This window comes from Neomonachus schauinslandi, chromosome 8 (genome assembly GCF_002201575.2).
Source record: "Neomonachus schauinslandi chromosome 8, ASM220157v2, whole genome shotgun sequence".
NCBI classification, from domain to species: domain Eukaryota; kingdom Metazoa; phylum Chordata; class Mammalia; order Carnivora; family Phocidae; genus Neomonachus; species Neomonachus schauinslandi.
This window is the reverse complement of record NC_058410.1, coordinates 76255295-76282926: the sequence shown is the minus strand read 5'-3', so window position 1 is coordinate 76282926 and position 27632 is coordinate 76255295.

Here is a 27632-nt window from a genome sequence, read left to right as displayed (position 1 = left end):
TCAGTTCACTCAAAGCCAGGACAACAGAAAATATCCAAATTGGAACATTAAAGAGAAAAAAAAAGAGGCAGAACTGTTAATATTTGTAGATCAATAGCAAACAATCAACATTCAAGCAAAAGTAGTTCCAGGAGGAGAGAAAAGAGAAAAAATGGAAGAAATATTTGATAAAACATTGGATGACAGTTTTCCAAAATTTAAGAAAATCATTCTCGTATAAATATCAGGAGCTCAGCAAAACCAAAGCAGAACAAATACAAAAGAAAAATCAGACCTAGGCACATCATAAACAAAACGCTGAAAACCAAAGATAAAAAACAGACCTTAAAAGCGCCTGAGGTAAGATACAAATGTAGGGATCCGAAGGGGTACGTGCACCCCGATGTTTATAGCAGCAATGTTCACAATAGCCAAACTGTGGAAAGAGCCAAGATGTCCATCGACAGATGAATGGATAAAGAAGATGTGGTGTATATATATAATGGAATATTATGCAGCCATCAAAAAGAATGAAATCTTGCCATTTGCAACGACATGGATGGAACTGGAGGGTATTATGCTAAGTGAAATAAGTCGATCAGAGAAAGACATGTATCATATGACCTCACTGATATGAGGAATTCTTAATCTCAGGAAACAAATTGAGGGTTGCTGGAGTGGTGGGGGGTGGGAGGGATGGGGTGGCTGGGTGATAGACATTGGGGAGGGTATGTGCTATGGTGAGCACTATGAAGTGTGCAAGACTGTTGAATCACAGATCTGTACCTCTGAAGCAAATAATACATTATATGTTAAAAAGAAGAAGAAGAAGAAGAAGATAGCAGGAGGGGAAGAATGAAGGGGGGGAAATCGGAGGGGGAGACGAACCATGAGAGACAATGGACTCTGAAAAACAAACTGAGGGTTCTAGAGAGGAGGGGGGTAGGAGGATGGGTTAGCCTGGTAATGGGTATTAAAGAGGGCACGTTCTGCATGGAGCACTGGGTGTTATATGCAAACAATGAATCATGGAACACTACATCATAAACTAATGATGTAATGTATGGTGATTAACATAACATAATAATAAAAAAAAAGCTCCTGAGGAAAAAAAATACATTACATTGATAAGAATAACAATACAGTTGATGTCTGACTTCTCACCAGAAAACAGAGGCTAGGAAAAAAGGGGTAGTGTGCATTTAAAGTGCTGAAAAAAAAAAAAAAAACCTAGAATTTTGTATTCAGCTAGATATATCTTTTTTTTAAAGATTTATTTATTTATTTCAGAGAGAGAGAGTGCGTGGGGAGGGGCAGAGAGACGGGGAGAGAGAGAAAAGCTGACTGCACTAAGTGTGGAGCCTGAAGCCAGGCTCCATCTCACAACCCTGAGATCATGACCTGAGCCCAAATCAAGAGTCTGACGCTTAACAGACTGAGCCACCAGGTGCCCCTCAGCAAAATATATCTTTAATAATAAAAGACGACTACCTCTTCCAACTGATAAAAATCTGATATAATTTGTTTCTAGCAGACCTATCCTAAAAAAAGATTTTTTTAGCAGACCTGCTAAAAAAAGACAGAAAGGAAATAATAGATGAAACCCTGGATCCATAGGAAGGACTGATGAGCATCAGAAACATGAAATACTTGCTTAAAATATAAAATAGCTTTCTTAAACTATCTATATATCTATTTACTCTTAAAAACTTCTCACTTTTTAAAACAAAATACAAAATACAAAATACAAAAATAATAATATATTTGGTGTTTATAACATACGTAAAGTAAAATATAATGCAATTAGAGCACAAAAACTGGGATTATACTATTGTAAGAATCATGAAAAAGTATACAATTATTTGAAGGTAGATTGTGACAAATTAGAGATACATATCATTCTGTGTTATAGAGTAACCACTAAGTGCGTGCACACACACATACATACATGAAGAGATAGACATAAAAAGCCAAGAAAGGAGTAAAATTAAACATGAGAAATACCTGATTCACCCAAAACAAGGCAAGAAAGGAACAAATAAAAACTTGGATAAATAGAAAACAAATAACTTATATATTTAAGTCTTATGATATCAATTGTCAGACTGAATAAAAAAGCAAGACCCAACAGATGCTATTTACAAGAAACACATAATAGGGGCACCTGGGTGGCTCAGTCAGTTAAGCGTCTGCCTTCGGCTCAGGTCACGATCCCAGGGTCCTGGGATTGAGCCCAGCATTGGGCTACCTGCTTGGCCAGGAGCCTGCTTCTCCCTCTCCCTCTGCTCCCCTCCCCCTTGCTTGTGATCTCTCTCTCTCTCTCTCTGTGTCAAATGAATAAATAAAATCTTAAAAAAAAAAAAACAAGAAACACATAATAAATTCAAAGGCACAGCAAAGAGCTGAAAGTAAAGGTATAGAAAAAGATATACATGCAAACACTAAGCATAATAAATCTGGTATGGCTTTATTATTATCACACAAAGAAGACTTTAAGGCAAAGAGAATATAAAGAAAGATAAAGAGGTATATTCCAAAATGATAAGGGAATCAACCATTCAAGAAGACATAATCTCAAATGCCCATGAGCTTAATAGAAGATTTGAACAATACTAACCACCAATTTGAACTAATTGACCCATACAGAACATTACACTCAATGCGCATTATTTTCAAGAGCACATGGAACACTGAAAATAGGTCATATGCTGGGCTATAAAATAAATCTCAAATATAAAAAGGTTGAAATTATATAGAGTATATTCTTCAGTCACACAAGCATTAAGTTAGAAATAAGTAATATAAGCTATCTTGATATGGAAAAATCTTCAAAATAATTTTAAATTAAGCCATAAAAATCAAATAACCTATGCATCAAAGAAACACAAGAAAATTAGAAAACACTTTGAACAAAAGAACAAAAACTTAAGTTAAAAGAATGAAAAAACAACATATCAAAACATGTGAAATTCAGTTAGAGTAGTGCTTAGAGGGCAACTGATAGCTTATCAAATAGTCATTAAATAAATGTGTGGAGTCAACGGATAAGTTTTCATTAAGAATTTAGAAAAAGGAGAGCAAATTAAACCCCAAATAAGTAGAAGAAAGGAAATAAAAAAAATAAGAGAAGAAATCAGTGAAATAGGAAACATACAAATGACAAAGAAAGTTAACAAAACCAAAGATTACTTTATTATTGATAATCTCAGTAAAATTGTCTAATCTCTGGAATGATCAAAAAAATAGTATGGACAACACAAACTGTTGATCTCAGGAAAGCAAGAAGGATTATTGCTATAGATTCTGGTAAATACACTTAACATCTTAGATAAAATATACAAATTCCCTTAAGGACACAAATTATCAGACCAAATAGGAAAGGAAACAATTTAAAACCCAAAGAAACCTATATCTGCTAATAAATTGAAATGTAATTAAAAACACTTTTCCACAATGAACATTTTAGGCCCATAAGTTTTCACTGATAAATTTTATCAGACATTTTAAAAAGAAATAATACAAATCCTATATAAACTCTCACAAAAAAAAAAAGAGGAAGGGTTACTTCCTAACTCATTTTAAAACATTAGCAATACCCTGATGTCAAAAGTCACCAGAAGAAGAAAAACTATAGACTAAAATTCCTCATAAAGATGCAAAATTCTTAACAAAATATTAGCACTTTAAATTCAGCAACAAATACAAAGAATAATACTTCATGATCGAGCAAGGTATATCCCAAGAATGCAAGATTGGCCTAATATTCAAAATTCAACCAGTATAAATTACTACTTTTTACACAATAAAGGAGAAATTATCTTAATAGATAATAGATAGATAAATGAATTATCTATATAGGTGCAGAGAAAGTATATGACAAAATTTAACACTCTTCTATGATAAAAACTTTTAATAAACTAGGAAGAGAAAGGACTTTTTCAATCTGATGTAGGTTATCTATGAAAAGCCTACAGCTAACATCATACTCACTGGTGAAGAACTAAATCCTCTTCCTCTAAAACTGGGACAGGGCAAAGATTCTGTACTCTTGTTCATGTGTGAGACAAAGAAATAAAAGATGGAACTATGAGATGGGAAGAAGTTAAACTCCCATTATTCACTGATGACATGATTACACATGTACAGAAATCTATGTAACTACTAAAAAACTACTAAGTAAGTGGTACTTTTATATGTTAACAACAAATAAACTACTAAGTGAATGGTACTTTTATATGTTAACAACAAATAATTGGAAAATGAAAATTTTAAAATGCAATTTATTATAGTTTCAAAACCTTCAAATATCTGAGAATAAATCTAATGAAATATGTGCAATACTTCTACATTAAAAACTATAAAATAACACTGAAATTAAAGAATACCTAAATAAAGAGAAAATTTGTCAATAGAACAGAATAAGAACTATAAAACTAGATCCATGTATGTATGGTCAATTAATTTTCAACCAAAGTATCAATTAACTTAGTGGGAAAAGACATACCTCTTTTTCCAGATTTATTGAGCTATAATTGACAAATAAAATCATATGATATTCAAAGTATACAATGTGATGATTTTATATACATTGTGGAGGGATTCCCTCCATTGAGTTAATTAACACATCCATCACCTCTCATATTTACCTTTTTTTTTAAGTTTTGCTCTCAGCAAATTTCAATTACACCATACAGTGTTAACTACTATAGTCACCATGTTATACATTTGATTCTCAAACTTTATGTATCTTATAACTGAAAGATTTGTACCCTTTTACCAACCTCTCTCTATTCCCTCACACCCCAGTCCCTGAAAACCACTTTTCTACTTTCTATTTTTATGAGTTCAACTTTTAAATTTTTTTTAGTTTCCACATACAAATGAAACCATGCAGTATATTGCTTCCTAACAAATGGTGCTAGAACAACTGGATTATCCACAGAAAAAGAAAATGGGCCTCCACCGTATGTCATTCCAAACACAAAAGTTCAAAATGGATCAGATGGGGAGCTGACTTAGAACTGGTGTCAACCAGGGGAATTCAACTGTTTAATTAAAACAGAACAAAATTTCCACTTCTGAACAACATGACGAAGGACAAGATTTAACCTCTTACCTGAAGCAGCTGAAACAACAAATAAAATATATGAAACAATAGTTGTGAAGGCACTGAACATTAGACACTAAAGAACAATGATCCCTGAGAGAAGGGAAATGGACCAGGTGAGCCCTAAGGTTGTCCCAGCTTAAGGTCTTCAGAGTTTCCAAGGTGCAGCACAGAATGGGGGAACTCCTTCAGAATCACAGACTTTCTGAGTGGAGGAGACCAAGGAGGATACAGTTTATAGGACGGAGTACAGAAATGTAGAAACTGTAGGATTCAATACGCTGAATGTTATCAAACGTCTACCATGATTTCGTTTTTCCCTCATTCAACAAATCCTGTTTATTTTCTTGCCTCCATAAGGGTTTTATGACTCAACCCTGGGTTATTTATTCTTCTTCTTTGAAACGTTAGTAAGGCTTACAATTGATCGGTTGAAAATGGTTAGGGTAGGATTTAGTGTAAATCATTTTTCTTTAGGATAGTAAATGATCAAATGTGCATTGGCCACCACAAATACTCATGATAGTTAATCTTCAAGTATTAGGCCTTTCTTACACCATAGTATGGGCCCTTCATGATGTTCTGTCTTCAACCACAGCGTAAGCAAAGTTACATGGCATTAACAGCTGCTTTGTTTCACCCTCAAACTGACTGAAACTTAGCAATGGATGAAATAAGTTTTACTGACAAAATTTAGAAAGTTTACACATCCTTTTACTACTTAGGCTGGAAACATCAGTAAGAATATGATAAACACCCACCCACTCTTTCCAGGCTACTTGTAGATTAAACAATGTCACATCTGTTTGTGAGTTAAAAGACTTACTCTATGCTATTGCATTTTATCTTCATGTTTCCTACTTATATAAATAATGTACATGTGACTACAGCTAAATTATACTTTAATCGAGATTATTGCATCCATACAATTTTATCTCTTTATAAAACAAACACTGTATTGTTTACATATATCTTTAGATCATATGGGAAAAACATTCACTACATGTGATATGAGAAATTACTGCTTTTTACAAAATATTAATGACTTGCATAAATCATGACTTTAACTATACAAAGTAAACTTTTATCCAGTGGACTTTTTTTATGATCCAGCAGAGAATAGAGAACATTATGTTCGTCTTCCTTAACCATATTCTATTAGTTTTAAATGTGTCATTAAGAGTTTTGTGATTAAAGAAATTAGGAAACAAACCAAAACTAGAAGACAAGGTGAAATGCAACAGATAACAGAAAGAATTTATCAAGTGCAGGTCAGAGTTTAACCACAAGGATACAGGGAACCAGCAAAAGGAGAGGCTTTGGGAGTCAAAACTGGGAGAGTACTCACAAAGAAGAGACCACTGGGTCATGCTGGGGTCTAAGATACAAGGCAGGGGCTTCTGTGTGTCTGTTGATACTCTAAAAGATTTGCCCTGAGTACTCTAAACTATGAATATTTCTCTGACACTTGTACCTAACCTCCAATCACAGAGTAGGCCTTCCAAAACCTCTGTGTATTTAAGCCCACAGTGTCTAAGGGGTTTTGGCTTACAGACTCCGCTTGCAGCTTCACGAAATGAGTGTTTACTTATTTGAGTCCTTTGAAGCTTTGAAACCAGGCACACTTCTCTTCTTGCTAATATATCATCCTTAGCCAGTTTTTCTCAAAATAAACTACTTCATCCATACAAATATCTGTTGATGCAGGTATTATCTCTCTTGATGAGGATCACAGCGACTCTCTTCCTCAGCAGCCAGCATGTACCACCACACAATTTGATGATGTACAGAAAGGACAACTGGCCTTGAACCTGTGAATCATCCTAGTTTCTCAGAGAAAAAATTTCATCATCAGTTCTTTCATCTCAAAGTCTTATCCTTGCTTGAGATAGCATTAAGTCAATAGTCATTCCACACTGCTGATCTTCCTAGCCACAGTAAATATATTTTTGAATGAATACTTTTTTATTTCATCTCTAATTATTCCTTATCTTTTGCTGAATATCACTAACTGCATACTTAACATTTATCACATGTTGAATGATTTGTCCTTTGTCCTTTTGAGTTTTTTGTACAAATAACTTCATTTCCAATGAGTTCACTTTTTGTTTCAATTATAATCAATGCTCTGACCTAAAACACTCTTTGCATATCTGTTGACCATCATCTCAAAATGAAAGACAAACTTAACAAAAAATTATACTAATTGCTATGGTCTAAATGTTTGTGTTCCTCCCAACCCCTCAAATCACATGTTGGAATCCTAATGCCCAATGTGATGATGTTAGGAGATGGGAGGTGATTAGGTCATGAGGACAAAGCCTTCATAAATGGGATTAGCACCCTGCAAAGAGATCCTGTGCCTCTTCCACCATGTGAAGACACAACGAGAAGTCAGCAGACTGCAATCCAGAAGCACACCTTCACCAGAACTTGACAATGCTGGTGCCTTGATCTTGGACTTCCAGACTCCAGAACTATGCAATATAAATTTCTGTTGTTTATAAACTACCAAATGTGTGATATTTTGTTACAGCAGCCTGAATGAACTAAGACAGTAATATAGCCACACTATGATGACAGGGACTAAAATGTTTATATGTCACTGCTAGTGCCAATGTGAGAGTAGCAAAATTGAGTCACTGTTCTTTGCTTGTTTGTTTTGTTTTGTCTGTTTTCTTAGATTCTATTGAATAAATTTGATGTGCAACACTGTGTAAGGTTAAGGTGTACAATGTATTACTTTGATATATTTATACATTATAATGTGATTGCCCATGTGATAGTTATCACATTACATAATTATAGTACAATATTAGTGTCTATATTCACTATACTGTGCATTAGATCTCTATGGCTTATTTACTACCTGTTACAAGTTTAAACACTTAAACACCAGCACTCTTTTTTTTATTATGTTATGTTAATCACCATACATTACATCATTAGTTTTTGATGTAGTGTTCCATGATTCATTGTTTGCATGTAACACCCAGTGCTCCATGCAGAACGTGCCCTCTTTAATACCCATCACCAGGCTAACCCATCAGCCATGAGAAAGGTAGATACCCTCCCATTTGCAACAACGTGGATGTACCTTGGGCACATTATACTGAGATAAGTCAGATAAAGAAAGGTAAGTAATGTATGATATCACTTACATATGGAATCTAAAAAAGTTATACCTATAAAAAAATAGTGTAAAATGGTGGTTACCAAGGGATGGATGGTGTAGATGATGAGTGCTGGTGTTTACTTATCTTTCTTTATCTGACTTATCTCAGTGTAATGTGCCCAAAGTACATCCACGTTGTTGCAAATGGGAGGGTATCTACCTTTCTCATGGCTGAATAATATTCCACTGTGCATATGTACCACATCTTTTTTATCTATTCATCTGTTGACTGGCATTTGGATTATTTCCATATCTTGGCAATTATGAATAATGCTACAGTAAACAGGAGAGTACATGTATCTTCCTGAAAAACTGTTTTCATTTCCTTTGGTATATACCCAGAAGTGGGATTGTATGGTAGATCCATTTTTAATTTTTTGAGGAAACTATTTTTTTTCCATAGTGGTTGGACCAATTTACATTCCAACCAACAATATATAAGGGTTCCCTTTTCACCACATCCTCTCCAACACCTGTTGTTTCTTGTCTTATTGACAGTCATTCTAACAGGTGTGAGATGATATCTTATTGTGGTTTTGATTTGCATTTCCCTGATGATAAGTGATGTCGAGCATCTTTTAATGTGTCTATTGGCCGTCTCATGTCCTCTTTGGAGAAATGTCTGTTTAGTTCTTCTGCCCATTTTGTAATCAGATTGCTTGGGGCTTCTGTTTTGTTTTGTTTTGTTGTATTGAATTGACTGAGGTTTTTTAAAATATATTTTAGATATATCTGATAGGTGGTTTGCAAAAATTTTTTCCCACTCTGTAGGTTGTCTTTTTATTTTGTTAATTGTTTCTTTTGCTATATGGAAGCTTTTGAGTTTCACGTAGTCCCATTTGCTGATTTTTTTCTTTTGTTCTTTGTGCATTTGGGGTCATGCTTCAAAAAAATATTGACAAACCAATATTGTTGAACTTCCTGTTTTCTTTTTGGAGTTTTGTGGTACCAGGTGTTATGTTTAAGTCTATGATCCATTTTGAGTTATTTTTTTGTGAGTGGTGTGAGATATGGGTCCAGTTTCATGGTTCAGCATGTGTTTCTCCAGTTTCCCCACCACCATTTGTGGAAGAGACTATCCATTCCCCATTGGGTGTTCTTGGCTCCCTTGTCAAATATTAGTTGACTGTATATGCCAGGGTTTAATTCTGGGCTCTTTATTCTATGCCATTGGTCAATATGTCTATTTTTGTGCCAGTATCATTCTGTTTTTACTACTATGGTTGGGGTAGTATAGTTTGAAATCCAGAAGGATGATACTTCTGGCTTTATTCTTTTTCGCAGGATTGCTTTGACTGTTTTGGGGCTTTTGTGGTTCCATATATATCTTAGGATTGTTTCTTCTATTTTGTGAAGAATGCTTTGATAATTGATGGGGATTGTGTGGAATCTGTAGATGGCTTTGAGTATTCTGACCATTTTAATAATATTCTGATCCATGAACATCAGGTATCTTTCCATTCGCTTGTATCTTCTTTCATTTCTTTCAGCAAGCTTTTGTGATTTTCCTTTTACAGATCTTTCCCTTCCTTGGTTAAATTTATTTATTTTATTGTTTTTAATGCTATTGTGAATGTCATGGTCTCCTTTATTTCTTTTTTCAGATGTTTCATCATTAGTGTAAAGGAATGCAGTTGATTTCTGTATGTTTATTTTGGAGTCACTATTCTTTTGGACCATAAGTTTAAAGATGCTACACATAAAGCACAGAATTGTAGGTAGTTGCTTTCTCTCTGTCCCTTCCATTAGATTGCAAGTCATGTGAGAGCAGAATCCATGTTTAATGTTCAGTATGTCCCATCATAACTGTTCCATAATAATAATCCCTAGGGCATATATTTTTAACTTAACAAAACAAATTCATAAAAATGTCTGATTTCAAAGAGGAAAAACAGAAAAATTCTTTAGAGTCACATTTATCTACTTGAGATTTAAACAGCAGAATTATCTAGGAAAATTTGTTCAAGTTTATATCCCCTCCTCTCCACAATGAATATATATTATTTGAGAAAGGTTAGAAGGTTCTGATATAAATTCAGCTTATTTTTTGTAGTTACTTTTATTGTACTATAATCACAAAGGCAATGAAGAAATAAAGATACATCTATGCATGTACTTATATACATACTGTACATATGTATGTACGTAAAATTACAGATAGATATAGGACATATAAATAGTAGTAAGACATCTGATCTGGCCTTAAATCCAAACAAAATTTAAAATAGCAAATAAAAATAATATAAAATTTTTTTGAATGTGTATAAAAATGTTTTAATTATAAAAGAAAAGAACAAAAAGAAAGAACAGACACTTTTCAAAGTATCACATGGGCTGCTATGCCAGTTAAGGTACAAGTCTGGTGTTCTTATAAATGGAGACACATCTATGTGTTGCCCTTCAATATATTTAAATTAATGTACGGCAGGTGATTTATGACATTTTTCAGTAAAGACATGTTTTCATCTCATTAGAACATTTTAACAATCAAAAAGTAAAACAAAAGCTCAACTTCTATTTTGTTTTAATTCTTTTGGTCCCAAAGATGGCCTCAAGTACAAAAAAAACAAATGAGAGAATAAAGCCTTCCATAATTATTTTTAGATTATCAAGAAAATTATAAACCACACTTCTCAAACAGACAAAATTGAATAAGTGAATGGTATTTTATACTCGGTCTTCATAAAAAAGATAATAGAAAATTGTAGTAATACACTCAGCATTAAGTAAATATATGTATCTGTTTAAAATCTGTCCCCTACCCCTTATCAACTCTATCAGTTCTTCACTGCTGCATAGCATAATACCCAAAATGCAGTGGCTTAAAAATAACCAGCAGTTCTTATCTCACAGTTTCAGCAGATCAGAAATGCAAGCATAGCTTAGCTAGATGGCTGTAGGCCAAGCTTTCTGACGGCCTGCAGTCACAACTGAGTTGGGCAGGGAGATTTTGGGGAGCATCTACTTTCAAGTTCACTCACGTGGTTGTTGCAGCCCTTGGTCCTCTCCAGGTAGGTCTCCCCACAGCACTGCCTCATGACTTACAGCTGGCTTTCCGGAAGCTGAAAGTGATTTAGAAGAAAGTGAGAGTGCCTGAGCATACCCAAGGTGGAAGCCACAGTCTTTTATAACCCAATCTTAGAAGTGACATCCTCTCACTAAAGCAACTCACTAAATCAGGCCTACACTAATTCCCTGTGAATTACACAAAGTGATTATATGAGGATCACTAGATGTCATCTCAGAGGCTATTATATAAACCTTAAAAGGAACACAGCAAGCAACTTTGTTATTATCTTTAATTCATAATTCTGATGATCCCAGCAATTGAATCAGGTATAGTTGTAAAGGGGATAACCAAATCCCCATAAAGGATGCAGCAAATTAATTCTACAAATCATGATAGAAAAATTATGGTCTCTGCCAATTCAGTAGGTTTCTGGGATAGAAATTCCACTGAGAAAGAAGATGACTTCTCCGCTGGGTATCTCACATGCCCCATGGAATTGTGGGAGCTGTCTAGTAGGCTCCAGGGTATGACTGAAAGAACTATACCCCGGAATTCAGAAGGACTGCACTCTGGTTCCAAGTCTGATAATAAATTTTCTGGGTACCGGGGAGCCTGGGTGGCTCAGTCAGTTAAGTGTCTGCCTTTGCTTAGGTCATGATCTCAGATGTCCTGGGATCCAGCCCCGAGTGGGGCTCCCTGCTCAGCGGGGAGTCTGCTTCTCCCTCTCCCTCTGCCCCTCCCACTCCCCTACCCCCCAACCTGCTTTTGCTCTCATGTACTCTCTCAAATAAATAAATAAAAATCTTTTTAAAAATGTTTTTCTGGATACCAGCTTACCTATGTATAAGTATAATGCTTTAAAAAGTTCCCTATGTCCTACCAGTGTTCAATAAATAATAATTTAAAGAAAAACAGTAATATTAATTTCACAAAGCACTCACCATTGTTTCTCTGCATGCATAATGCAAATCTAAAAGTCTCATTTGGGCTGCTTAAATTTCTAATGCAACTAAAATCTCAAAGTTACTTTAATACTAAGCCTAGATTTAAGTATCAAGAAACTAGTAAAATGGGGGCGCCTGGGTTGCTCAGTCGTTAAGCGTCTGCCTTCAGCTCTGGTCATAATCCCAGGACGCTGGGATCGAGCCCCGCATCAGGCTCCCTGCTCTGCGGGAAGCCTGCTTCTCCCTCTCCCACTCCCCCTTCTTGTGTTCCTGCTCTCGCTAACTCTCTCTCTGTCAAATAAATGAATACAAATCTTTAGAAAAAAAAGAAACTAGTAAAATGGTTTTGTTTGTCCATGAAAAGAAGGGTCCTATTGATGTATATAATTAAGCATCCTTATTTTTTAAAAAACTGTAAGTCCTGATTGTGGGGTGTGTGTATATGTGTGTGTGCTTAATAAATTTTTTTTTATTATTTTGGGATAATTTTGGATTTACAGAAAGTTTGCAAAGATAATATAGAGTTTCTTTATACCCATTATCTAGTTTTCCTTAAGTAACATCTTGCATAACCATGGCACATCTGTCAAAACTAAGAATAACATTGGTACATTATTATTTTTTTTAAAGATTTTTTTATTTATTTGACAGAGAGAGACACAGCGAGAGAGGGAACACGAGCAGGGGGAGTGGGAGAGGGAGAAGCAGGCTTCCCGCCGAGCAGGGAGCCCCATGTGGGACTCGATCCCAGGACCCTGGGATCATGACCTGAGCCGAAGGCAGACGCTTAACAACTGAGCCACCCAGGCGCCCCTGGTACATTATTATTAACTAAACTATTGATGTTATTCAGATTCTACCAAGTTTTCCACTAATGTCCTTTTTCTGTTCCAGGATTCAATCCAGAATACCACATTGCATTTAGTCATCTGGTCTCCTAGTCTCCTCTAGGCTGTGAGAGTTTCTCAGTCTTTCCTTGTTTTTCATGACATTAACAATTTTGAGGAGTAGTGGTCAGGTATTTTGTAGACTATTCCTCAACTTATGCTGTGTGATCTTTTTCTCATAATAAGGCTTAGGATATGGTTTGAGGGAAATACATCATAAGATGAGGTGACTTTCTCATCATGTCATATCAAGGGGTACATGGTATCTGCACAAATTATTACTGATGATGTTAATCTTTATCACATGGTTAAGGTGGTGTTTGCTAGTTTTCTGCACTGTAAACTCATTTTTTTCCTTTGTCTATATTTTATTGATATGATGCGAGTCACTACCTCTAGCCTATACTCAAGGAGATCCAGGGCACTTTTTATTGTGACCCTTTTACCCAGTGTCAAAATTCATTTTGGAAATTTCAGTATGAATGTCTCCTTTCTAAATTTAAATCTCAATGACCTTTTATAGAAATCTATTTCTCAATAAATGCTTCTCTACTCCATACTTCTGTCTCATTATGCCTACCGACGGTAATATTTTAAACATTAGAGAGAGGTGAGAAACATTTAATGATCATTTGAAGGACAAAGCAGAATATAAACTATGGCCAAAATTGCATTAAATGACATTAGTAATTTATCCTCAAGTTCTCCAATGAGAAATGGTTCTGATTATGCTATGTGTGAGGAAACAAAGAAAAGCAGAAAAAATTAAATTTTTGCACAAATTTTGCTTTACTGCAGGACTGGAGAACATCCTTTATACCAGGACAGCACTTGAAGTTATTCTTATTTTTAAATTATGGATAATTTAAACTAATGATTTCAAAGCCAAATTTTGAAAGTATCTGTCCTTTCTTGGGTTTAAAATATAAGATTTCTTAGACTTTATTTTTATTTTTTTGTTTTTTTAAGATTTCTTAGACTTTAATCTTTCTAGTTAGACTACATGGACCCTGACCATAGCTCTGAAGGTGATCTTTATTTTCTTATTTTATTTTTTTTAAAGATTTTATTTATTTATTCCACAGAGGGAGAGAGAGAGAGAGCCAGGGAAGGATCAGAGAGAGACAGACAAGTAGACTCCACACTGAACACACAGCCCAACACGGGCCTCGATCTCAGGACCCCAAGATCATGACATGCACTGAAACCAAGAGTCAGTACTTAACTAAATGAGGCACCCGGGTGCCCCTGAAAGTGATCTTTAAACAATGCTAAGGACTACAAAATAGTTGTTTGCTCAACAGAACTTCCTCTTCCCTGGAAATTCAAAATGACATTTCTGTCCATTCCTCTTATTATTATTAGAAATTTGGGTATGATTCTCTAAGTAATGATTTATTTGTTACAGAATTTTGACACTGGCAGAAAAATCTCTCTAAAAAGAGGTCTTACAGCTGTGAAATGTTCTCTCACTGACACAGTTTCAATCTGGGGGCATTTAGTGTATGAAGTAAGAGTCTTCACTTTTATTGGCTATATGTGGGTTGTTTGGTTTCTTGGCAGGTATGTTTTTTCATGTTGAATATTTCCCGTGAATACTTTCTTTTTGTTTAGTGTTAGGGGGCTTCTGGTTCTAGTAGGTAACCAATAAATTAAGCAAAACAAATTAAATATCCCTTTTTTCATGCTTTGGTTATACACTTTTAAGAGGAAAGTGTTTGGGGCCTAAATTTTTATTAACTGACTAAATTCTAGATTTTTGTTTTGCTTGTTTTAAACCCTTAAAAGGTTTGTAATTTCCTTTGAGGGTAGGGATTATCTCGTGTTTATTTATTTCTACAGAGCTCCATACAGTGCTCAGCATAAAACATGACTTCAAAGTAAAAAGAAAAAAACCCACAACTCTTTACTTCAGATTTTACTCATTCCTAAAAGTTTTATAAAGTGTTTGCTAACAAATTAATACTATTAAAGTAAAACAGGAGATGGTTTAAATATCTAGTGATCAAAAGGTGCTCCAATTTTTTAGTGATATTATACAACTCCTATGTTAAATGCAAGTGGTTCTCATTTATTTGTATAGTAGTCTTCTGCATATTTAATTTTCACTTTTCTACTAAATCCTCATATTAACATTTAAGAAAAATCTAAAAGACTCTTTGTTCTTTCTGTCCCTTTAGTTGTCCACTGTGAGTGTTATGCCAAGAAACCATACTGATAAGGTGAATCATAACAGCTCAGGTATAATCATATATAATCTTATCTCACACAAAGTACCTCATTGCATCTCTTTTCTTATTCTACTCCCCGGGCTCATCTTCATCACCATTGCACCAACCACCTACTGTAGCCATTTCTCCTTTTCTTCATTTCATTTGTCAAATCATTACTATATTCACCTTCATAAATAGTATCTGGATCTTGTCTCTATCTTATGGAAATAAATTCAATTGTTTTGTATGTCTCATAAAATCAAGTCCAGAAAATATGGCTCCAAACAAATATTTTAAGAAAAACACAACATACCAGGAGCCAACTTCATGGGAAAAAATGTGTATGATGAAAATATAAAGATTAGATAACTAGATAGATAAGTAAAGGGAATATGTGTGAAGGTATTTCTCTTTAATTTAAACTATTTTATTCCTTGTTTGGCAATGAGGAGTAACAGGATTTTTAACCAGAAAGTGATATAATAAGATTTATATTTTAGGGATAGCTTTCAGACTACAGTGCACATAGAAGGGAGAAAAGGACTGATGGAAAAGTTGGACAGAAGCCTATCTCAGTTAAGTCCAAGTAGGAGATGATAAGGGGATAGAGAAAGAAGAGATAATCAGAAGCAGAATTAAAGGCCCTTGATGACTGATTAGAGAAGTAGGGTGGGGAAGGTGACACAACAGAGCATGACTTTGCAGTTTCTGGTTGGTATGACAGAGTGGATGGTTTTCACTAATAAGAAAAATAGGGTATATTAGTGGAAGAATAGATTTGGTTGGATGTGGAAGGAATGTATGATTAGTGATGGAGTATGGTATGAAGAGCATGCTGAGTTTAGTTTTGTATTTGTTGTGGTTGAGGGTCTGTCAAACACTCAGAGAAGGTATTTAATATGGGAGTTTTTAGACAAGATCTTGTGTGGTAAGTTTTCTTTCTTTTTTTTCCCCCTATAGTATCCAGTACATTGTTATTTTAATAATTCTCCACTTTTGGTCATTGTCTCAGCAAGCTGAGGGTGTGACCAACTAATGTAGTGTTACTCTTGGGTACCACTGTTGACATAGTCATTGGGATGGATAGTCATGTAGAGGCTATTACTAACAGTTGCCATCAACATCGCAAACGTATGTGGTTGGATCATTGAGTTCTGCAAGTTGTCTAATCCTGGTGGATATCATTTGATATGTAAGTGGCTGCTGAAAGGCATTTAAAAACCGTCAGAGGATACAATGCACCAGGGAGGTTATTAATACAATAACTGTAAGGATAATAATAGCCAACGATTAAAAAAATTCCCCAAAGCAGAGATTCTCAGGGGACAAGATTTACGTATATCAAATGGGTTAAAATCAGATTCGGATTTTACATTTCTAAGTCAACCTACGTTTTTTGAGATAATGTGTAATTGGGTTTCAATTTTTTCCTGAGTTATTTACATAGCACAGCATAGTATATTGGCAATCACATATATTCATGATTACTTAGGACAGAATGAACATGAAGATATTTTATTTCAGGAAGTGGTATTGCAAGTGAGGTTCCACTTAAACTAGGCCTCTCTATTGTATAAGTGATCAGGTATTTAATAAGAGAAGTTTCTATGGAATCAAAAGTGAAAAAAAGGTTAATAGTTGGAGCAAAATATAAACTCAGTTTCTGAGTGTGAAGAGCAACCAGTTGAGAAAATGTCTAGATTTGAGTTAAAAACATCTTTAGATGGTAGAATAAGGATGTCAGCTTCAATCTGATGGAGTTTCCTGGTTTGCAGTTTGACTGTCTTTGATGATGTCATTGGATGTTCTGGTGAACTCTCAAGCGGCCCCTACAGCAACAAGCATGAAGGTTGTCCGTACTGCTGTGATGATTTCTCTGAAGTTAACAGGTAAATAACAAAACCTCAAAGATAATGAATAGAACTGGAATCGAAAAAGGGTATACTACAGTTTTCTATTGAAACAATTTTTTATAGTCATTCCATTTTTATCAAAGATAATTACAGTGAGACTAGTTTGTAAAATAAGTATAGTGTCATTAAATGTGGTCAGATTATTTACATAAATGTAGTAAGAATAGTGATTCTATGCATATTCTCAATGTGATATTCCAGTCAAAGCTTTAGATATTACCAATAAAGTAGCTCCATAAAGCTAACCTTTGGTCTTTAAAATTGTCAGGTAATAATGAATCTCAGGTCAGACCTTTAAAAGTCTCTTTAGGCTGAGGAGCCAAGCTAAGGACTTGCCCAATTGCATCCTGTTACAAAGTGAAAAGATTATATTTGAACTTCTGTAAATACCTATATTGTCATAAAATAATATTTAATAAGAGTTTCTGAACTCTGGAGGGATCAGATAGGGAGAAGAAAATGTTTCAACCTTTGTTTTGCAAAGGTATACTATACCAAATTGCTGTAAGTTATAGAAAGCTTTAAAAATAAGGAGAAAAGGGAATTCTTTAAATTTGGAGAACAAAACATTAAAGTACAAGTAATCTTTCAAACAAAATCATAAAAATTATAATCATCTTCATCAGTTCATTCAGTCCCATGTAATTAGTTCTTGTTTTTCTTGATATTGAGTTAGTGGTTATATGAATCAATCAATTTTTCCATAAATCTTTTTGAAAGTGCAACATTTTTCCTATAGTTGCTTGTCAGTGCTTTCAAGGGTAAAACAATAATTGTCTGTGAGTGACAAGTCTTAAAAATAGCCATGGTTAAGATGTGGTGAGCGTTCACTAAAAATATGATGCAATTGACAAGTATATATGATTATTTTTATGATATACAATATTTAAAAATAATAACTGGAATTATGACCGATAGTATAATACCAAGACAAACCAGATTTCTAGGAGTTTCATATACTTTCTGGAACACTTATATAAATAATATATGCCCATATAAACTTGATGATGTTTTCCATGCAATTTAACCTGTCGAATAAGCCTAAATAAATTAATATTTCCCTTCTTATAAGGAGACAGAGCAAATCTTTGAGATCTTGCAGGGAGCCTTTAGAATATTCCAAAGTTAGTTTGAGGTCAAAAAGATTTCATTTAGAATTCGCTTTGGGGAAGTTTGTGAAAAATGACAAATGATGCTTTTGTTTTCCTTGCCTTAGGAGACATCTCTAGAAAAATGCTTCTAGGGCTGATGTCAGTTTGTTCTCTGTATTTATAGGTCTAATTTTTCTTTTAATTTGTTTATTCATTTGTTTTTTGTTTTGTTTTGTTTTAGATGCTGTATATGAGTGAAATCGCACGGTATTTGTCTTTTTCAGTCTGACTTATTTTACTTAGCATAATATCTTCTAGATCTATCCATTTTGTCACAAATGGCATAACTTCATCCTTTTATGGCTGTATAATATTCCAATATATAACATATCTTCTGTTTCATTTGTCTATTGATGGACACTTAGGTTGCTTCCGTATCTTGGGTATTATAAATAATACTTTAATAAACGTATGGGTGAATATATCTTTTCAATTTAGGTTTTATTTTTCTTTGAGTAAATACCCAGTAATGGAATTATTGGATCATATGATATTTCTATTTTTAATTTTTTGAGGACCGTCCATACTGTTTTCCACAGTAGCTGTGTCAATTTATATTCCCACCAACAGTATATGAGAATGGTTCCCAGAGGGGAGAGGGTGGAGGGCATGGGCAAAATGAGTCAAGAGGAGTGGGAAATATAGGATTCCAGTTATGGAATGAATAAGCCATGGGAATAAAAGGCATAGTGTAAGAAATATAGTCAGTGATACTGTAATAGTGTTGTATGGTGTCAGATGGTACTACACTCGTAGTAAGCATAGCATAATGAATAAACATGTGGAATTACTACGTTGTACACCTGAAACTAATGTAATATTGTGTGTCAACTATACTAAAAAAAAGTCAAAAGATGTAAAATACTTGATCAAAAAGGATCACAAATCACTGTGAAACAATACTTAATTATCCATTTAGCCAAATTGAACAAAGATCTCAAAGGCAAATTCAATAAGTTCTATAGGCCTAAAAAAAGAAACAGCTTTTTAAATACTATAAATGCTTAATTTTTCTAAGTAATGGAAGACCTAATAAAGACAATGTGAAGAACAGAAAATATTTTGATGAGATGTAGAATCTTGTTTCCTGGAATATTACATTATAGGTGAAGACAATTCTTTGATAATCTTTTATTAATGGCAGACCGAAAATCTAAGAAATTCTATGATTTTTACACAGAGAAAATTAAACTCCAGTTTTGTATCAGTACATTACTGATCTCATTTTAAAAACCTTTATAAATAAGTCATTTAATTTTGGCCACCTTTGACCTCAAAACATAAAATTTCTTTTCCACAAAACTTCTGCAATTTCCTATCCATTTAAGTTTTATCTTAATAGTTTTCTTCTTATTCTGAAACAGACAGTCATTTCATTTTAGGAAAGAATTACTCTCTTTTTTCCTTAACTACAACACACCCTACATTCCATGCATGTTCTTCATATAAACACAGACATCCCATTTTCTTCCCATACTTTGTATACAAAGTTTTTTCTCCTCACTTTTATTGTTTCTTAGGAGTTTTATTTTTATATATGATTATAAATTTAAACAACTGATAACCTTTACTTTACAGTGAAAATTAGAAAGCAGGCAATTGTGAATTGTTTCATATGTTAGCATCCTATAATAGATTAGCAAATTATTACAAATACATAATTATAAAATTAAAATTTTTAGAGATATATTTTATCATAGTACATTTTTTTTTTCAGAGAGAGAGAGTGTGTGTGTGTGCAAGGTGGGGGTAGGAAGGGGAAGAAGGAGAGGGAGAGAAAATCTTATGGGGCTCAATCTCACAACCCTGAGATCATGACCTGAGTCAAAATCAAGAGTTGGATACTTAACCGACTGAGCCACCTAGGCATCCCTTTTTATAGTTTTCATAGTAGAGTTTTTAATGTGGCAAAAGACATATTTATTAATAGACCTAAATATCCTTTGTCTCTCTATAAAAAATTAGGAAGCCAAAAGTAGATAAACTTAGGCTTAGCAATTAATGTTTCAGTATATTATCTTATCTGGAAATAATCTAAATATTAAATGAATATCCATTATTTAGTTTAACTTAGCATAAACGTCTATCACATTTATACCTATTTAAATTATTTTTTAAAATTATGTTTGTGTTACATACTAAACAACTAACCAACATTTTAAGTTATTTCTCTTATTGACAAATTCTGTAACATAGAGATAATATGAACTTATTTGACTAGTAATAGGCAGAAATAGTTATATTTTTGGATTACATTTAATGTTGACAACACTGAAGACACGCCTATTTTTATAAACTCAAAAAACTTAAGCTAGTTTTAATTTATAAAAATTTATCTCCCACATTATGTGAATTTGAAAAAAAAAAGGATTGGTTTCTATATTTCTGAGCTTTAGGAATACTTAATTTGTGTAATAGCTTATTTTTTAAGCCAAGTAAATAGAACACTTTTAAAAATATGACATATACATAATATACATACATACATACACACATATACATAAACAAATAAACAGACACAGAGATCTTATAGCTTGCATTTTTAAATTTTAGCCATGTCTCACATACAGTAATATAAAATCTGAAAGAACAGTTTGATCCAAATTGTGTTTCTGGAAGATGGACTAAGTTAAGGTTATCTGCTCAGATGTTCAAAATTTTTTTACTGAAGATTTTTATTTGTGCACTGTATGGATTGTTTTAGAAAAGCTATTTTTGGAATCATTTTGTCTTTTAGAAACTTATGCATACAGGAGTGCCTGAGTGGCTCAGTCAGTTAAGCGTCTGCCTTAAGCTCAGGTCATGATCTCAGGGTCCTGGGATTGAGCCCCACATTTGGCTCCCAGCTCAGTGGGGAGTCTGCTTCTCCCTCTCCCACTCCTTCTGTGTGCTCTTTCTCTCTCTAATAAATAAATAAATAAATCTAAAAGAAAGAAAGAAAGAAACAAACAAACAAACTTATGCATACCAATAAAAAAAATGCATTCTGTGGTCTCCAAGAGGTCTGGGATCCTCTTTTCAAGAGTTCCCCTTAATGTGAGGTATTTTATCTAGGTTAAAGTTTCCCCAAAATGGCCACTAATTATCCAAATTATCCAAAAGTTCACCCATTTTGCATCTAAGCCTCAAGATCCTGGTCTATAGTGTTTATATAGGAAGTAGGAATTTCTGTGGGAGGTGAGAAAATTTTAGGACAGGTGGAACTATCTTTGTCTCTAGGTTCCTTAAAATGACAAATCAATGGGGAGTATAGTGATTAACTTTTGCCTCAAAACCCAGAGAATTCTGAGTTTTTTCCCTTATGGACTGATGGGTGACTTACCACAAGAGCTTCGAAAAACATAATGCAGATATACACAATAAAGTCAGGGAATTCTGACTTTGACCTAAGAGAAACTTACCCTCTAACTCAGCAGTTAGCAAGAAAGCAGTGAGTACAATGAATTCCATGGGTACAAGTACATGGTTGCTCATCAACCTCCGAGGCATTGAAGGGGGTCGTCTCTGTATCCCACTTTTGACACCAGAAACTGTCAAACATCCAAAAAGTGTAAAAATTAAAACCAGTTCAGTAAAATACTATTTACTAAGAGTTTATTGTGCACATAACAATTTAAAAACTAGAAGCTTTCAAACCAATGTTTATTTAAGCCCAGAGGTCTGACATTGCAGGATGGCTTGTAGAGAGAAAATGAGGAAGTTTTTAACCTTTACAATGATCGGTTATCACAACGAGGGTTTCTAGATGGCAGAGGATTGGTTAAGAGTGATTATTTTACACCATTTTAGGAAAATGGCCTGTTTCTTTTATGGTTATCAGAGCAATACATTTATAAGAAATAATGTAAATTTTGCTTATGTTCATGATATAAATTAGATTTAGTTTTGTTTACATGGTTTAAATGCTTTTGCCTGGTTAGGGGATTTTCAAGCCAAATATCCATTTATTTTATTTTAAAACTATTATAAAATCTCAGTGTTTAGTTAAGTTTCAAAATATTTCAATAGTGATGACTTTATCTTTTGGTGATGACTTGGAATTATGGTCTTTAAAAAGTCTTCTTCAGGGGGAACAAGATGGCGGAGGAGTAGGAGACCTGGATTTCATCTAGTCTCAGGAATTCAGCTGGATAGGGATCAAACCATTCTGAACACCTATGAACTCAACAGGAGATTGAAGAAAAGAATAGCAACAACTCTCTGAACAGAAAAGCGACCACTTTCTGGAAGGTAGGACATGCGGAGAAGTGAATCCGAGGCGATATTCGGGAGGATAGACGGCGGGGGAGGAGGCATGCGGCAGCTGCTTCTGGCAAGTGATACAGCCACGGAGCACAAAATCGGAACTTTTAGAAGTTGGCTCCGATGAGAGACGTCGCACCGGTGGCTAAGCTGGGGGCGGAACCCTCCCGGGACAGTGTGGTCTCAGGACCCTCGGGGTCACAGAAAGACCAGGGGTGCCTGAGTGCGGCGGAGCTCCCAGGTATCAGAGCAGGGAAGCCGGCTGCAGAGACAGAGCCGAGGCGTGGGCTCTCAACTCGGGGTTGCCATAAACCGTGATCAGCGGCACAGTCGGGTCACTGCTCCTCCAGCAGGGACCCAACAAGCAGCAGATCCAGAGAGACTCCCCTTCTTCCCTTGGGAGGAGCGGCGCGGGAGCGCACCGCAGGGATCTGCATGGCTTGGAGACTCCACATGGGGTCGGGTGCCAGAGATAGAAATGCTCGGTCACAGGCCAGGTGAGCACAGAGTGCGGCCGGAGACCAGGGAGATGGGAGTGACTGACCGCTTTTCTCTGGGGGTGCACTGAGGAGTGGGGCCCCGAGTTCTTGCCTCCTCTGGGGCAGAGATTGGGAGGCTGCCATTTTCACTCTCAGCCTCCAAAGCTGTACGGAAAGCTTGCAGGGAACAAAAGCTCCCGAGAGCAAACCCGAGCAGATTACTTAGCCCGGACCGGCAAGGGCGGGGCAATTCCACCTCTGGCAAAGACATTTGGGAACCACTGCAACAGGCCCCTCCCCCAGAAGATCAGCAAGTAGAGCCAGCCAAGACCAAGTTTACTGATCAATGAGAACAGCAGAACTCCAGCACTAGGAGAATAATGCACATAGAATCCATGGCTTTTTTACTATGATTCTTTAGTCTTTCAAAGTTAATTTTTTTTAACTGATTTTTTTTTGAATTTTTCTTTTTCCCTTTTTGAACCAACATCTTATCAATCCCTTTTTTAAAAAACATTTTTATTTTTCATTTTTAGAGTCATATTCTATCCCTTCATAGTAGTTACCCGTATTTTTGGCATATATATATATATATATATATATATATATATATATATATATAGATATATATGTTGTTCTCTCTTTAAAATTTTGAAATAGTTTCTTCTAATAGATCAAAATATACCCTAAATCTCTACTGTATGGTTTTTTTCTACTCTCCTGCCTGATCACAGTCTCTCCCTTTTTTTTCTTTTTTTTTTATCCTCTTCTTTCTTTTTTCAAACAACTTCTTATGAATACCTTTTATAAAATTTTTTATAATTTTCATCTTTACATTCATATTCCATCCCTTCATCATATCAATGCTTATTTTTGTACATATATAAGTTTTTCTTTCTTTAAAATTTTGGGAGGCAGTTTCTTCTAACAGACCAAAATACATCCAAAATCTAGTGTGTGGCACTGATCTATGTACCAGCCTGATCACATTTGATCACATTCTGTTTTTTTTTGTTTTGTTTTGTTCTGTTCTTGTTTGTTTTTATCTTTATCTTTATCTTTTTCTTTTTTTTTCTCTTTTTCTTTTTTCTCTCTTTTCCTTTCTTTTCCCCCTGCTTCAGGTCTTTTCTGATTTCTTTAGAGTATATTTTCTGGGGACGCTGTTACCCTGTTAGTATTTTGTTCCCTCATTAATCTATTCTCCTCTGGACAAAATGATAAGACGGAAAAAATCACCTCAACAAAAAGAACAAGAGGTACTACCAACTTCCAGGGACCTACTCAATATGGACATTAGTACGATGTCAGATCTAGGTTCAGAATCATCGCTTTAAAGACACTAGCTGGGCTTGAAAAAAAGCACGGAAGTTATTAGAGAAACCCTTTCTGGAGAAATAAAAGAACTAAAATCTAACCAAGTCGAAATCGAAAAGGCTATTAATGAGGTGCAATCAAATATGAGGGCGCTATCTGCTAGGATACATGAGGCAGAAGAGAGAATCAGTGACATAGAAGACCAAATGATGGAAAATAAAGAAGCTGAGAAAAAGAGAGAGAAACAACTACTGGATCATGAGGGCAGAATTCGAGAGATAAGCAATACCATAAGATGAAACAACATTAGAATAATTAGGATCCCAGAAGAAGAAGAAAGAGAGAGAGGGGCTGAAGGTATATTGGAGCAAATTATAGCAGAGAACTTCCCTAATTTGGGGAAGGAAACAGGCATGAAAATCCAGGAAGCACAGAGAACCCCTCTCAAAATCAATAAAAATAGGTCAATACCCAGACATCTAATAGTAAAACTTACGAGTCTCAGAGATAAAGAGAAAATCCTGAAAGCAGCTCGGGAGAAGAGATCTGTAACCTACAAGGGTAGAAACATTAGATTGGCAACAGACCTATCCACAGATATCTGGCAGACCAGAAAGGATGAGTAGGATATATTCAGGCACTAAATGAGAAAAATATGCAGCCAAGAATACTATATCCAGCTAGGCTGTCATTGAAAATTGAAGGAGAGATAAAAAGCTTCCAGGACAAACAAAAACTAAAGGAATTTGCAAACACGAAACCAGCCCTACAAGAAATCTTGAAAGGGGTCCTCTAAGCAAAGAGAGAGCCTAAAAGCAATGTAGACCAGAAAGGAACACAGACAATATACAGTAACAGTAACCTTACAGGCAATACAATGGCACTAAATTCATATCTTTCAGTAGTTACCCTGAATGTAAATGGGTTAAATGCCCCAATCAAAAGACACAGGCTATCAGATTGGATTAAAAAACAAGACCCATTGATATGCTGTCTGCAAGAAACTCATTTTAGACCCAAAGATACCCCCAGATTGAAAGTGAGGGGGTAGAAAACCATTTACCATGCTAATGGACACCAAAAGAAAGCTGGGGTGGCAATCCTTATATCAAATTAGATTTTAAACCAAAGACTGTAATAAGAGATGAGGAAGGACACTATATCCTACTTAAAGGGTCTAACCAACAAGAAGATCTAACAATTGTAAATATCTATGCCCCTAACATGGGAGCAGCCAATTATATAAGGCAATTAATAACAAAAGCAAAGAAACACATTGACAACAATACAATAATAGTGGGGGACTTTAACACCTCCCTCACTGAATGGACAGATCATCTAAGCAAAAGATCAACAAGGAAATAAAGACTTTAAATGACACACTAGACCAAATGGACTTCACAGACATATTCAGAACATTCCATCCCAAAGCAACAGAAACACATTCTTCTCATATGCATCAAAATTGGCAAAGAAGAAGTCAAACTCTCACTCTTTCCAGTGCCCATGGAACATTCTCCAGAATCGATCACATCCCAGGTCACAAATCAGGTCTCAACCAGTACCAAAAGATTGGGATCATTCCCTGCCTATTTTCAGACCACAATGCTTTGAAACTAGAACTCAATCACAAGAGGAAAGTCGGAAAGAACTCAAATACATGGAGGCTAAAGAGCATCCTACTAAAGAATGAATGGGTCAACCAGGAAATTAAAGAAGAATTTAAAAAATTCATGGAAACCAATGAAAATGAAAACACAACTGTTCAAAATCTTTGGGATGCAGCAAAGGCAGTCCTGAGAAGAAAGTATATAGCAATACAAGCCTTTCTCAAGAAACAAGAAAGGTCTCAAGTACACAACCTAACCCTACACCTAAAGGAGCTGGAGAAAGAACAGCAAATAAAGCCTAAACCCAGCAGGAGAAGAGAAATAATAAAGATCAGAGCAGAAATCAATGAAATAGAAACCAAAAGAACAGCAGAACAGATCAACAAAACTAGGAGCTGGTTCTTTGAAAGAATTAACAAGATTGATAAACCCCTGGCCAGACTTATCAAAAAGAAAAGAGAAATGACCCAAATCAACAAAATCATGAATGAAAGAGGAGAGATCACAACCAACACCAAAGAAACACAAACAATTATAAGAACATATTATGAGCAACTCTATGCCAGCAAATTAGATAACTTGGAAGAAATGGATGCATTCCTAGAGACGTATCAACTACCAAAACTGAACCAGGAAGAAATAGAAAACCTGAACAGACCTATAACCACTAAGGAAATTGAAGCAGTCATCAAAAATCTCCCAACAAACAAGAGCCCAGGGCCAGATGGCTTCCCAGGGGAATTCTACCAAACATTTCAAGAAGAATTAATACCTATTCTTCTGAAACTGTTCCAAAAAATAGAAATGGAAGGAAAAGTTCCAAACTCATTATATGAGGCCAGCATTACCTTGATCCCAAAACCAGACAAAGACCCCATCAAAAAGGAGAATTACAGACCAATATCCCTGATGAACATTGATACAAAAATTCTCACCAAAATACTAGCCAATAGGATCCAACAGTACATTAAAAGGATTATTCACCATGACCAAGTGGGATTTATCCCTGGGCTGCAAGGTTGGTTCAACATCCGCAAATCAATCAATGTGATACAATACATTAACAAAAGAAAGAACAAGAATCATACGATCCTCTCAATAGATGCAGAAAAAGCATTTGACAAAGTACAGCATCCTTTCTTGATCAAAACTCTTCATAGTATAGGGATAGAGGGTACATACCTCCATATCATAAAAGCCATCTATGAAAAACCTACAGTGAATATCATTCTCAATTGGGAAAAACCGAGAGTTTTCCCCCTAAGGCCAGGAACGCGGCAGGGATGTCCACTATCACCATTGCTATTCAACATAGTATTAGAAGTCTAGCCACAGCAATCAGACAACAAAAAGAAATCAAAGGTATCCAAATCAGCAAAGAAGAAGTCAAACTCTCACTGTTTGCAGATGATATGATACTTTATGTGGAAAACCCAAAAGACTCCACCCCAAAACTGCTAGAACTCACACAGGAATTCAGTAAAGTGGCAGGATATAAAATCAATGCACAGAAATCAGTGGCATTCCTATACACCAACAACAAGAAAGAAGAAAGAGAAATTAAGAAGTCGATCCCATTTACAATTGCATCCAAAACCATAAGATACC